Source organism: Bombus pyrosoma, linkage group LG5, assembly GCF_014825855.1.
Source record: "Bombus pyrosoma isolate SC7728 linkage group LG5, ASM1482585v1, whole genome shotgun sequence".
In the NCBI taxonomy this organism is placed as follows: domain Eukaryota; kingdom Metazoa; phylum Arthropoda; class Insecta; order Hymenoptera; family Apidae; genus Bombus; species Bombus pyrosoma.
In genome coordinates, this window is record NC_057774.1 from 2,141,218 (window position 1) to 2,155,308 (window position 14,091).

Consider the following 14,091-nt stretch of genomic DNA (forward strand, 5'->3'; position numbering starts at 1 on the left):
CAGAAACAATAATTGTAACTTCAAATTCATTTTCCAGAGCACTTGAGTGAATAGTGATAAAAGAATTAATTATGAGATGTTTTGGAAACTGTTCTTTTTTAATTGACCATTTTCAATTCATTATTGATGTATTTTAAATAAATAATTATATGTAAGACATCTTGCTGATGATATTCAACTGTAAGAAACAAGCGTCTATACTTGGTAAACTGCAACGGGTTTACCTTTCACCATGACAATGCTTAACCGCGCCTTATTTTGTAAAAAAAGTAAAGCAACCTTGAGTGACAAGCTGCATCCAGATATTATATCAACATATTTTTATCTCTTCATGCACTGAAAAGGTTGGAAGCATTTAAAAAAGTGAACACTGCTGGATAAATTAATTCTCTAATCATAAGAAAGAAGTAAAGTTTTATAATAAAGATACGAGAACGTTGTTTACGAAATATAAGATACATATTTACATATTAATTGATGTTAATTCGAATTCTGAATCTAATTAATAAAAAAAGCATAGTAGTTTTAATGTAGAAATTGATAGTAACAATTCTAAATCAAAAGTGATAAAAATGTAAAAATAGTTGAGAGACTCGCGAGATTTCGTAAAAATATTATAATCCAAATTTTTTTTAAGTATTAAGGACGGTAGAACAAATTTAATGGAGAAATCAAATAAAAGACGTATTTTTCATTTTAAAATTGTTTAATCGTATGTCATTTGTTTCTTGATGTATAAAATTGTACACTGTACACTGCAAAGTAATCTCTTCGTGCAGATTCCAATTGTTTCGATAGAAGTAAAATATTGTTATTATCCTAAATCTCTTTATGTAGGAAATTTTAGATATCCCCATGCAACCGAAAATCGTATTTTCCTTTTCACGAAATAATTGTGTTAAAAGAAGATTTTTTGTTACTTAAAATTCATTTAAGACTCCCATTCAAGCCATTCATGTGCAATATATTTTTTACAATGTCGGTTTCTGTTAGGATAGAAAATATGTAAAATGTATGGTTTTGCCTTACTATCGCTATAATTAAAATTCTACGGTATATGCGAACAAATTACAGCTAGTGTATAATTTAAATTTCCATAATAATTTAACGCGCATAACGCCCTGATAATGTATAATTGTACCTGTATATATAAATCGTAAGTAGGTAAGTACAGAATAAAGTATACAAAAATATGTACGTTTCACATGTTTGATTAACATGATATTGATACTATACATTTTTCAGAATAAAACGATACCATGTACTTAAAAATTAAAATTTCGAATTGATTAGTTTATTATTGGTAAATATGAATATATCACCCTATACATTATTCCTTCAAGATATGGAAAATGTATTAGTGCAATATGTAAACACGAATTAAAATCTCAAAAAAATCTCAAAGAAGAATAATTGTTATTAGGCCACAGATTGTTACGCAGAGATTCATTGTATTCGCTAAATATCATAACCAATACTATAGTTTGCGTATTTTATATACTTTTGCGTATTATAAGTATACATTTTATGCATTTTTGCATCTTTAATTTTGTTCATAAATGCGTAAAAGTCCACAATCTACATAAACGAATTATTATAAATCATAACGTTATGAATACTTCAGTTGCGTCAAACTTTTGGAAACCATGGGATTTACGTGGAGAAAGAAACAGAGAAAAAAAGAACTAAAATTCTTGAAATTGCCTTTCGCAACCTAAAAAACGAAGTTCGGTGACGTAAATTGCATTCACGCAACGTTGGGATAATACTAGCTCTCTTAATGGGTTAATAGTAAGGAACAACGAACCATTCTTTCTCGAACATCAAAAAACGACGATCGGCGTTCGAAGCTTTTATTCTGAAGGGCCGAGAAATTTTTTCCTTTGTGTTATTATCATCGTTCTACCTTTAGCTACAGATTAGTTACATTTAAATAAATTACAGAGCACAGAAGTCTCCATGCACGCTATTACTCGCAAATGACATTCGTGCACGCGAAAGTTAGAATCTAATTGACGAAAAATGGTCGTTCATCTTCGAAGAAACGAATTAGGAAAAATTGATCGCGTGTAAAGAAGAAACCGAAGAATGTGAAATCAAAGAATGTCATAATAACGAGCTAGATCTTAAAACGAGCAGCAAGTCGGACTTGTTTCTAGCACGATGCTAGAACAATGTTCGTAGAAACAATCATCTACGCTACAAACAACTATACAACTTCTGTCGAAGAATTGAAATAGGTGAAACACCTTGTTAATTAATGTAGAGGATTGGCGGGGAATGATACTGTTACGCTGGTGAGATAATGCAACGCGTGATGAGTTATTAGTTTTCGATTCTAAAGTAGAAAGTGCAAAAGTGGAAATTATGGATTATTAACGCAGATAAATCAATTAGTAGGAAATTAAAAATAAAGGAAACTGGATGGAAATATGTACGTACTGATATAATAATCCTGGAAGGATGCTGATAGAGTTTATTAGATGGTTTGAAGATACTACAATTTTTATTTCTACTGATAATTCATCACGACTCTATTAAATGTATAGCCAGCGTTAATTCTACACGACTAATGAAGAAGTAAAGTCTTATTATATTTTTACTTTATTTACTGTTTGAAATACTTAGATTATTAGCAGATACTATCTGCTGCGTAATTTTTTATATGTCTTATGTTATCGAATAATTGATATCTATAGTATAGTATAATATAGTATACCTGTAGTATAATTACATTGTTCGATACAGGCCTAAATTATTGTTTATCTTAATATACACGTTTATTCAAATATCATATGCGTTGTATTAACGTTAATAAAATTATATCTTCGCTTCAAATCTACGTATAACAATATTTATATTGTGATGCTTCTCTTTTAAGCAATCGAATTGTACTACACAAAGTCCCCGTAAATAATTTCCAAGATAATGAAGTACTTTGTAATTATTAAAGATGCATTGATTAAAAACATTATAATATTCATTATCTCTACGTAGATTAATGCGAGAAAACACGAGAAGAGAATATCTGCAGATAAAATGACTAATTTCCAATAAGGCCCTAGCTTAACAAGTCATGATGCAACGACAAACATGTACGTAACTATGAAGCAATCGGGAGAAAGATAAGACGAGTTCTTCAACTTATTTCAAACATTATTCAAACCGGTGAGTCTCGTGTAATCTGCATAAATCGTACTATCAGTCAGTTCTTCAGCTTTCGCCATCTTCTTCGCATCTTCTTCGTCGATCTACATTGCGAAATGGAACCGGTACATATACGTTACTCTGTATGCGTACTATCTATACATTATGTATGTGTGTACGCCTCTGTTCAGTGTGTTTGTTCATCCTTCCTCTTCAATCGCGTCCAAAGTAATGCGACAAACGTATTTACGAAACGCACTCGACACATCTATGCAAATGATTTTAACACTTTGTCGGCCTAACGATTGTATCTTTTAAATTTATCAAAATTTTAAAATATATTAAGAAAGCTTTAATTGAGATATTGAACTACACAATATTTTCCTGAATATGAATAAAAATTTTGTTAACCACGTTTTAAATTTTAACATATCATCTGCAGGATTGTTACAGACAAAATGATGTCAATTTTCCTAATCATCTGCCCAGTTTTAAGCTACTGTATACGACGTATTGATAAATCCAAGTTTTGAAAAAAAGAAAGATATGAAAAGGATACTTCCTATGTTTCTCAATAAGTTATAGCACAGTGACTGGATAAAAGAAGGATGCAGACTCAGGTCTTGGCCGATCAGAATTTAATCGATCTGGCCTTTCCGTCTCTTAACCGCTTTTTATAATATTTTTAAGTTTTTGTATCCTGCCCCGGCTGATCTATATGTACATTACGCGTCAGATTGAACTACTTTCTTATTGCTAAAACTTTTTAAGAAAGAAATTTTTTCCCTGCACACTCCTGACTTTTATAAATTACGGTAAAATGACTAGACTGAAATGAAAATGAATATGGTAATATGCAATATCGAATAGTTCCAGACTTCAACGAATCTAAAGCGTAATATTTCACTAATTATGTTTTTATCAGACAAGCTATTTTGCAACTGTCTATGAGAAACTGAAGAGATATTGGTGTTGCATTTCGCGAATCTGTTACATCTACATCTGTTACGTTTACGAACATAAATAGGAAACTGTAATATCGTAGTCGAAACGAAATTTTAATACACGATAAAAACGACGGGACATACCGATTCATGTTCTGATTAAAGCTTTTCTCGTTAACATGAAACTTCAATTAGTATTCTACATGAAACAAACATGAAATATTCCGAAATATTATTTGCGAAAATTCTAATGTAAATTTTCTTAATGGAATCACACGTTTTATTATATATTTCAAGATCATTTCACCGATGTGTATAATTTGAGCAAAAATTTGTCGAATACTTTTAAATGGCTTGCAAATATCAACGAATCCTGTATAAGTAACAATTCGAAGGAAAAGATCTAAATATTTTATTAAGCTTCTTTTATATAAAATATTTCTTCGCATTTTTATTAATTAGCGAAATGATACTGTGTATATAATTAAACTGGATATACTGTCTATAACACAACAGGAGGACAAGGATAGAAGTAGAAAGTTCACGCATCCTGAGTAACGCCATGAATCGTATCAGCATTTATTTAACGCGTTATAGTATAACAATTAAATACGTCGAATACACTGGGTTCACGAATAACGATACGTGCATGCTTCGGCGATTTTGTTGTTTATCGAAAATTGCGCTCACGATGTCCCGCCTCGCGTACTTGTAGTTCGACCATACTTCGTTTGTCCCTTTTCTCGATCTATCGAAAGCAAATCGTAAAAGTTTGAATTTCACGATACACGCGCAACGCCCGTTTCATTTATAGATCGTTAGATAAATAACTACAATGGTCAGATTGATCGATATAAGTAAATAAATCTCGATAAACTGGATACAATACGGTCTCTGGCTATCGTCTCTCTTCCTCTCTTTCTTCTTCTAGTGTGTTGTTTCATTCCTCTGCCACGCTACTCCTGGTGGCTATCGTTCCAGACACTTTTACACGATACCTTGCAAGCTGTAAAAACAAAAGTGTCACCGGCCACGATGTTATAAAATTCTCGTTATGTTCATCCACTCGTACACGCTGTCGTTTACATCCACGTAAACACTGTGAAGGGAAGAGGGAGAAAGGATGAACGAGGAAAAATGTGGATGACATTATGCTTTGAAATTGGCACTCGGTCGTCATATTACGCCCCGTTATAATCTCCGCTTCCGGAATGATTTAATACATAGTATAAGACCATGATAGTAAGCCACGTTATTTGCTTTTTATTTTTCCTTCGTTGGCTTCTTGTATGTTTTTCACAGTAGAACCGTGAATAAAGCCATTTTCACTGCTCTTGCAGTTTTCTTCTTTTAGTATTTCCCGCTCTCCTTAGTGAATACTTAATTATCGAACTGTGAATTTGTATGGAAATTCATGCTTTTGAGAATGTTGAGTTAAGTAATTAGGACCTCGATGGAAAATTGTTTCACCTATCAAATATTATAGAAAGCAGTATATTTTGAATATTTCATGTATTCTTTCATATTATGTGCATTCTGTGCAATTTTGCATTTACAATTATATTAAATTATTATCACTTTGTAACTGTATTGAAGGTATACATTGTCGCCAACCCTTCCGCTACGGAAATAATTATATATCCACTCGATACAAAATCTTCGTATGTACATGCGATAAGACTCTAATTAATAGGTTGTCGATACTAAAATCGATCGAGTAACATTAAAAATATAAATATTTACAAAGATAAATAACATTTCAGTAATAATGTGCTGCTTGAACCATACTAGATTCGTATTCGCAGAATATGATTATTCTAAACGCAATACAAATAAAGATCACAGGAGAAAATTTTATGAGTCAACCTCTATTGATTTGTCTGACATTAATGCCATTTTATATTCAAATGGAAATACTTTAATGCGACGTAATTATAATTGAAAAGAAAAAATCACATCTAATACAAAGAAAACTATCTTCTAAAAATATTCGATACACCTATAGTGACCAAAAAACTAAATTTAGCATAAAAATTAAACAAAATTTTTTGGTAACATAGAATTAGTTGAACAAGTATTAAATATGAAAGTCACTCTCTTTTAAAATAAAAAAAAAGATGCGATTTATGTCGATCTTCTTTTGTATTCTTCAAACGTATATTTTCGTCAATTTAGTAACATTCGTTTGATACAATTGCGCTACTAGGAACATTAATGTGTGTGGTCGAAATCTTCGAGCCGAATTTCTTTGAATTATCAAATTTATTTGCCCTTTAATTTCAAGTTAAAAGCGAACGATCCCTTGTTAATTTATTATACATAGTTAAAACATAGTACAATAAAAATAAGTATGATTAAGATTAAAAAGAAAAAAAGGATATGGTGGCAATAGACACGCCACGAGGTCAACGTACTTACATACGTACAAAAACGTACCTGTATCACTTTGTGCAAATTATCAGCACTTTTCGGGAAAAATAGAAATCTGTTTAATAACTCTCATAATTGAAGTGACATAGAGCGTATCTAGATTTGATTGAACCTTACAAAAATAATGTATGTCTGAGATATACGCGTATTTCGAGGGGAAAATGTACGCTATCATTGCACATTTCATCACATTTCACAAGAGAAAATAGTATAAGCAGGCGCACTGCATGCTCCTTTATGACGACTATTAAATGGAGCCTTTGAAATTTGTTCTATAAACAGTACTCAGTCAATTAGGAATTAAATACGATACGGAACGTCCGGGAACTTGTCTAGTATTTGTTTCAAGAAATAATATTTCCGCAAAAAATGATTGTTACCACCTCTGAATAACCGCGATTGTTTTTAAAATCGCGCATCAAATGTAAGTACATTCTAGAGGATTTCATTACACCGAAAGATTTGAAATTTTATTAGAGTTTAAACGATTTATGACAAAATTAAGCTAAACTGTTTTCTTATACATATAGAGAAAGTTGTTCATGATAACGTGAAAGATAATCGAACACTTTATAACAAATAAATATGTTGATCTTATGATGATGATTGCAAGGAAAGATAGGTTGACTTGCTCCTCGATAAAGAAATCTTAGAAATTCGTTTTTCTAGTCTTGGATCAAGATTACGAAAATCTAGTAGCTGATATATTCACTCACTCACTATCTTGACAGCGTAAAATCATTAAGAATATATGTAAATGATTTTTTGAAGGAGAGTAACACGTCGATTTATTTGCGACTTTAGATATCGATTCAGACTTTGAAAATTCATCAATCGTCAAAATTTTGGACAATGATAACAATTATATGAATTGTACATGCAATCAAGAGATAATCGATATTGGCAAATTCTAATCGTTTTAACCATAGCCTAATATAATGAATTTACTAGAAGTAACATTGCTTTTAAGAAAAATCAAGCTGACTTATATTTATACTGTAAGAATTAAATTATAATAAAATATGAAGATCGAGCTATTTTAATGAAAGAATAACTAAAAATCGTCGATGAAACGAATTACAGAAATATGGTAAACACAGAAACAAAAAGATATGTATTAAGGGATCTTGGTCACTTTAATTAAATAGCCTATTTACAAAAAACTGAAACAATCCACCTTACTTGACAAAAGAAAAATTAAAGGAAAGCACGCTTTACATATTAAAACGAAACTCAAGTCAATGTTCGCTGAGTTTTCTCTTATCCTGTATAACGAGGTCAAGTTTATTCCTTAATAAACTAAATATTTCCGAAGAGAAAATTTTTTACACTCTCATTATATATTATATATAATGTATTTCTTATAGTAATATAGTATTAAATAGTATTCTATATAGTATTAAATAATATTCCTTTGTAACGTATATTTTTTCCATTAGATCATCGTATCTTCACATTGAGTCTGCAGCTCCCGCCTTTCCCTCACGCTATAATATACGTAACACTATCTGGACGCTTCTCCGTGCATACCATAGTAATTTTTGCTCATCGATAACACGTAAAATTTTATTACCGAAGGCGTGAACGTAAAGCATATTTCTGTTTAAGGGAGCGCACTCCAGCGAATTTCTTTCTCTCTTCAATATCTTTCAATTTTCTTTCAACATCTGGAACCGCGCCGATGTCAAAAGTTTTCCATTGAAGTTGAGGGTTTTAGGCAACGAGCTATCTGAAGCACGAAATTACTGGGCATTAATTCGTTTCCCTCCGTGTTCCGATCGTTTATGCTAAACATTACTGGGCTCGGATGTGCACGAAACATCTGACATATCATTAGAGAAAAGAAGCATTAAGACGACAAAACAGCAGGGTGTATGAATCGCAAGGTGTATCGTGTCGTACCTGCGACTCCACCTTTATTCAGAAACCAATACGAATGCCTCGAGGTGGTATTTTCAATGATACATGCCAAATCAAATTGACACTTAGAACGTTCCATAGCTCATCGCATAACTTTCCATATGACAGTAACTACTCGAACAGAATGGATTTGGAAACGTGTGTTATACATGCATATTTTCTTGATTGAACTTCAGAATGAATATATTACAACGCCAACCTGCATCTTGCGTTGTATCTGTAATTTCTATTTACAAACATTTTTTACAATAGAATTAATTTATGTCGACGACTGGGGAAACCATACTAATTAATTATTTTATTCATAAATTATGAGAATGATATTTTCAATAGTTTCATTAACGCAGAAACAATGTCACGAAAAATCGTAACAAGTAAATATAAATAATCACAATTCTTAAATAATAAAGAAATGCCTAAGAATTTTGAAAGTTTTGAAATTATATTGTGAATTAATTTTTTTTATAGAAGATTAATACTAATATCATATATGTAAAATTGTTCCTTATCGATTTTTCCTTTATAACAAAATTATTTTTATTCCGATAACATATACTACTTATTTTAGGTAGATATTACACTTGTATGGTTCTAAATTAATATGGGAAAGCTTCTAACGAGCAATAAATTTTCGACTAATAACGCAACGTTTCAGTCACGAAATCAAATTTACGAACCTCGAGTGCACAATTGAAAAGTTCCTGCATAGAACTGTATTTTTCGCATAAACTTTCTAAAAATTTACATAAATGTATACCAGATGTAAAAACTTAAGCTTCATATTGAAAATCCTTTTCACAGCAAGTGCACATTGAATAAAAAACAGGAAATATTACCTATACGAAAAACTTAAAAAATTCAATGTAAAAATAATTTTCTAGCATACAAACTGAACCACCTCTGTAACATTCGTAACGATATAAACATTTTCACGCTTTATCTATAAAATTCAATGCTGTCACAATAATTTACAGATTAATAGAATGTGTGGATTAGATAATTATTTCAAGGATTTCAAATCGGATGAGATTTATTGTAGTCTCTAAATTCAATCTTCTAAACAGTCCTCTTTCTTAGTGGACTATCCTGTAAAACAGAACCCGTCGTTCGTTAAATTTAAATCATTCAGAAGTCTCGCAAAAGCCGAATGAACACAAACAAATAATAAAGAATGCTTACAAACCGATCACAAAATTCTCTGAATACATTTTGCACCTCAGCGACTTTCATGTATTGATTTCTTTCTTTGAAAAAAAAAAAAACAAACAGAAAAGGAAAGAAAGAAAAAATTGCGAAATTAAGATATTTCCTCCGATATCGACCACCTCCGTAGCTTTTTGTCAGATCCATCAAGATATTTTAACCGCAATCGTTCTTCCCCACAATTCATTCGCAAGAGAAGGTTGGATTTATCCGTTCGTTTTACTTTGAGCGTACGACCGTGTCATTTCCGGTATACCAGTCACGAAACACGCCATTTTCTTAATTTCATGGCGTAATTTTATACATGCACACGCATTCGAAACGTGACCAGTGCTCGTACATCCATGATCAATCCTCGTAACATCATTAATACGCTTAGATTATTCTCGTTTTCTACATTCTCGATCTGTATTTCTTTTGCTCGATATACATATTCAATTACCGATTATGAACAAATTCCGCATATCTGCTCAATAATAATTCAACTAGATCGAATTCAATCTATCGGTAGACCGTTTCTTTGATCGAATTCTCTGTCCGTGGGTGCAATTACATTTCGTGGAAGTAAAGAGAAAAATACCTGTACGCGTTGGCGCGTAAATGAAATGCACAGACCGATGATGCGCATTGATTCTGAAGTGGTAAGCGTCAATGGCACGCATACTCGTTATAGGAGTGCAAATTCGTTTAAATGCGAGTCATTTCGGAGCAAGTCATTAAGCTCTGTACGGATAACAACCAATTAGGTTTCGACATCAGATTTTTGCTCGGAACGTGTTCTCCGCGGTATGGATATGAAAAAAGAAGGTAAAGCAAGAGAGAAAAATAGAAAAAAGGAACGAAGGTACGGAGGAAGGGGTGAAAGAAGGATCATGGTGTGTCTCTCACAAGGAAAGAAGAGGAGAATACCAACCGACGCGAGGCGGAGTGCGGAGGAAAAAAGGGAGGTAAGAATGAAACAGCATATCGAAGAGACAGCTCTCGGTGTTCTTATTTGAAAATTAATTTGCCGAGAAATGGAACGACCAGTTTTTCAGCCAACGTTTTGTCACATCACGTCCGTGCAACTAAAATATCCACCTATTTCTTGATTGCGCGTCCGTGTATCTCTTTACCCGTAGGTTTAGGATGCGAACATTCGCGTCAGTATAATCTATCGCTTCATAGAAAACGTGCTGCGAGCTCTACTATTCCGCGTAATACAAACATGTTTATGATCGATCTTCGCATATAATAGCACGTTTGGCAACAACGGAAAGCTCTCTGGCTAAACATAACTGAACCAGGTTCGCGCATACTTCGAAACTTGCCCGATCCGAATAAACACAGAGAATTCGTATATTATACCGAATCGAGCAAAGGAACTACTGGAATCACACGATGCAATTAAACCATAACATATCAAATATGTCGGCAGTTTTAAAGCAATCCTCAACGCTCTGTCTGGATTTCCCATCGAAATCGGTTTTCTTTAAGATCCGACTCCAACCAAGCGTGTGACTAGCTGAAATTCGTCGACGATCGTTGCTCTTTGATGGAACGAAAATCACGCAACAAGATCGCAAGATTCGCCCGCAAAATGAGACCTTAATGCTTACATATGTAAGTGTCCGCGGTTAAATCACGGGAACATGCACGCACGCATTTAATTAGTCGCGCGATCTCCTTTCAATCCGCCCATTTTACTCTCAAATACACCATTTTCTACCTTGTTTTTAATTACGTTGTTCATTCGCACATCTGTACAACAGTGCTCGCTTAGATTCCAATAGAATTGTTTCACCTAAATTCAAATCAGCCAGTTCCGCTACTGCCCGTTACTCGAACTCTACCAAACTGTTTCAATCGCGTAATCTAAATCTATTTGTGAAAGAAGCGAATAGAAAATAGCGAAAATAAATGAGAAATATATTTGTTTCGCTTGTTCTCGCTAGATTCATTCCTTTTTCTAGCCGAGGGATTCGAGGTTATTGAAATAGGAACGAATATTCGTAGGATAAAATCGTTACCCATTCTTCTTTGAAAGCTACAATCCGCACTCCCGATTTGTTGAAATTTAAGCGAGCACGTATATATTATCATTCGCTACGAATCTTCCAACGCGTCACTTGCCTCACCTTCTTTTCTCATTGTTCGCTTGCCTTTCGTTCGATTGGTACCATAGTAGTTCATATTAAGCATCCAAGATTAACATGATTATCAAAGGAACATAGTTGGAGATATCACGTTACAAATTTGTCGAGGTAAGGGTTGTAGCGAACGTGAGAAGATAGTATGTTTCTTGGAATCACGTCATCGTGCGTGTATCAAGGGTCGGCAATAACCGTGATCATCGACACTTGTCATCTACCGAGAACAGAACGAAAGCACTTTCCTGTGGAAATGAGGGAAACTACGAGGCGGAACCGAGCACGACGAAGAGTTTCAAAATATGTAGTCCAAGTCAGAGGAACTCGGTCGGCCGTACATGCGAGTTTTATAGCACACGATGACACTTGATCATCGAAAAGACTGTCGAGCGATCTCGTTCACGGGCGACTGAGCTTTAGCAACCGGTCGGCGATGGCCGTCTCTCGTAATCTTATGAACAAGCTCCAACATGCGTTCCTCGTTTCCTGTCTTGACAACATGATGCGCTCTGTTATTCTGCGCTGAGAGCAAGAGAGAAGAGAATAACTCGAAGGGAAACTATTTAACGAAAGGAACAAATTGAAAATGGGAAGGAAAAGAAAAACGTAAAGAGAAGAGAAAATGAAATATAACAAGAGAAAGAAGGAGCGAGCAAGATTCGATTAACGAACCGAAGGACGTGCAAGGACGAGAGGTACCCGAGGTATAGGCTGTCCATGAACCTCGGCATCCCACTATCCACTCACAAAAACCTTTATGATTTTCTTGTTCTCTCGATCAGCGTAGAAAAAAACAACAACGGGAAGAACCCTGCGGAACACAACGTATTCTCTTGCATTTCATTCTCTCTCTCTCTCTCTCTCTCTCTCTCTCTCTCTTCCTCTCTTTTCTCGCTCTCTTGCTCTATGGATTTTGTTTGCAACTGAATTTCTTTTGTGTTCGGAACACGGCACTCGAATCGCAACGCTGTTGTTCGAACGGGAGAGGGACCATGGAGCATTTTCGATGAATCCTTGATCGATCGTCCGTGAATGATACGCATCCTTTTCTATCGTTCGGAGGCTCTCGTATTTCCTTCCTTTCTTCCGAAACAGTAAGAAAATTTAGTTCTCTTAATCCTAATTTCGCCTTACCGTCGGCGAGACTTTCTCGTGTCAATTCATTCGTGGTATCGAACAACTAAATTTCTCGCCTATTATATTACGGATAAATATCGACACGAGAGAACCAAACAATATAGCCGGAGGCTATTCCCAAAAAGTATAAAGGTTCCACTTAATAGTGAACTCGGCATTCGAGTGGTGGATTGGCGAATCCGACTGTTCTGAGAATGCACATTAGGATAAAATGGAGAACATTCTCCATGGAGAAGAGATGGAGGAGCGATTCCTCTCGCTCGTTGTTTCCCTCCTCAAAGATCCTTTACGTACGCTTATTCCCCTTCTTCTTCTTTTCTTCTTCGCCATATTCTCTTTGGGTTCGATCTGTTCTTCCAAACGTTTTACTTCACTGGTCGTTTATCGATCTAGAATCAGAAAAATAAAATTCACTCGAGATTAGCGATGCGTTACATTTCAACGCAAACACAAGGAATACTCGATGCCTATCTTTAATAGGATCTAACCTTTAATATGATTACTAACCCCTATCTTTGTGTATTATCGCCAATTTTAGATTGTGTAGTAAATAGATGGTTGATGTTTATACAGATTCATATTTTTGTGAACATATAGCGATTACAAAAAGTATTTACACATTTTTCAACGAAGCATTATTTATCAGGTTCTACGCTTGATTTTCATAGTATCAAATTTTTGCGACGATATGGAAGCATGTATTACTAAATGATAGCAAATTTAATATATACTTTTCACTTTCGTAGCCACTCTGAGTAAAGAAATGGAACGTAACTGTTTGTACTTAGTAAATAAATAAATAGAGATTTTATTCTTACTTATTCTAACATTTTTCGTTTATTTCGTTTTCTATGCCGTTTTTAAATGCCACATTAAATTGTTCAACAATGATAAAAGTTGACAGGAATAAAACAGTATAAAATGATATTCCATTATGTACAATCCAGATTCAAGATTGCTACATCCCAAGAAGAATTATTAGAATTATATTGCAATTAGGAATGTGCTGTTATCCTGGATTAGTCGTAAAAATAACGATAACGAGCGAAGGGTAACCAAGGAATAAGGAATAAACAAAGCTAGAAATAAATTAATGCATGTATAAGTCTCTCGACTAAATACGCGGGCATTAAACGTGTGTATGGGGCCAGAAACGAACGATAATGGCGTCTGGTAACCGA

The 14,091-nt window shown here is 33.9% G+C and overlaps 1 protein-coding gene and 1 long non-coding RNA gene across 16 annotated transcripts in view; one reads left to right on the forward strand and one right to left on the reverse strand.

The window, feature by feature from the left end:
* Positions 1 to 743: 743 nt before the first annotated feature.
* LOC122567757 lies at positions 744 to 9,758 on the forward strand. The gene is made up of 2 exons (XR_006316887.1): positions 744 to 2,580; positions 2,998 to 9,758. It is a non-coding gene; the product is annotated as an uncharacterized LOC122567757 (long non-coding RNA).
* Positions 7,639 to 14,091, reverse strand: part of LOC122567754 (doublesex- and mab-3-related transcription factor 1Y-like) — a 102,707-nt gene continuing 96,254 nt past the window's right edge. For all 15 annotated transcript variants that reach the window (XM_043726697.1, XM_043726704.1, XM_043726699.1 and 12 more), the window contains one exon: positions 7,639 to 13,299. The gene's annotated coding sequence lies outside the window, so the exon portion shown is untranslated. The remainder of the gene's footprint in view (positions 13,300 to 14,091) is intronic.